Consider the following 1,600-nt stretch of genomic DNA (forward strand, 5'->3'; position numbering starts at 1 on the left):
AGTGCCCCCGTTCTGGCTCTGATTCTTACTTTCCCCCTTATCAAACTCAGACCAGAACACCAGAAGGAATACCAGTCTTCATCAACTGAGGCACTCCTGCAATTGTCCAGCGTTCAAATGAAGTTGGTGTATGAATGTTCATAAATGCAGTGCTGGATAGAGAATTGAAGGTCTCTCATTATATTTTGCTAGCACTTTGTATGACGTAAGACATCATGTGACTAACTTTCTGTGTGACCTTAGGCTATTCATTTACCTTTTCTGGACCTCACTTTCTTCCTCTCTAAAAGATGACTATGGGATAAAATTAAATCTGTGGGCCTTTTGAGCTCTGAGATCCTATATTTTAATCAGTTTCTAACTGCTTTTATAGTTCTTAACTTTTAATCAGATCTCAACTCTCCTGACTTTGGGGTTTTCTCCTGGGCCTTTCTTATTTTTAATTTTTCATGACCTCTCGGGGCTGCTTAACTGATAACTTGTCTAGTGATGCTAGAAATTGTTCTGATGAAGACTTTGGATGATAAAAAGGTGAGTCGCTTCACAGTCTATCAAATGGGAACAATTAAGTCCCTATGGTCCTAGAAAAGAGCTTATCATAGTATTTTTTGAATTTTTGACATAATAAAGGACAATCTTCAGTAAGACTATTCAAGTCTCTCATTTTTACAAGAGTGATTGGGGCACAGATATAGTCAATGATTTTTATTTCCCAGATACACACGCAATTAGCAGTAGGGACAGGTTAGAACCTAGATCTCTTAATCCTTTGTCTATAAAATAGTCGATTTTCCCAAAGTCTATTTGACTTGGCACACGTCTCTCAGTATATTCTGGGTGGGGTTGGGGACATGGGAAGGATGACTCTGACATCAAATAAGTTTGGGAAATGCAGCCCTGACTGGCGAAGCCACATACATGCTAAACTCTCTGAGAAGTTCTATAGTATAGAATCCTTAAAGCTTTGTTTTCTCTAGGTTTCTCAAATGTATCAAATAATGATGATGAAATGATACCAATAATAGTAGTCTCCACTTATATCCTTCCTGTGTATATGCCTGGTATTATTTAAGTCATCATATGTATTGATATGCCTCATGAAAACTCTACGAGACTTTTTATCATCCCCAATTTTTTTTGGAGAAAAAAACCAAGACATTGAAACCAGACTTATCCGGGGAATCACTTCATAAATTACATTGGGTTTTCGTAAAAGCCATGACATATTTTTGCAACAAAAAACATAGAAAAAATACATCATGACTTTTCCAACAACCCAATATAAATGCCTAACCACAGTGTTGTACTCCTGAAACTAATATAAAATAATATTGAATGTCAAACACACACACACACACACACACACACACACACACACACATGATGCCAAAAAATATATACACATTTTAAGACAGGAAAACCGTATTAAAATTGTAACTCTCAATATACAAGTTCAGACAATTAAGTTCGTGAACTCATCCTAGAAAAAGTGCTATATAGCTCATTGCTGAATATCACTATGGTCACCTCTGAAGTACTCCCCTTGGGAAGCTATGCACTGACACCAGTGCCTAGTCCACCCTACAAAGAAATTTTGGAA

This window comes from Hipposideros armiger, unplaced genomic scaffold (genome assembly GCF_001890085.2).
Source record: "Hipposideros armiger isolate ML-2016 unplaced genomic scaffold, ASM189008v1 scaffold_623, whole genome shotgun sequence".
In the NCBI taxonomy this organism is placed as follows: domain Eukaryota; kingdom Metazoa; phylum Chordata; class Mammalia; order Chiroptera; family Hipposideridae; genus Hipposideros; species Hipposideros armiger.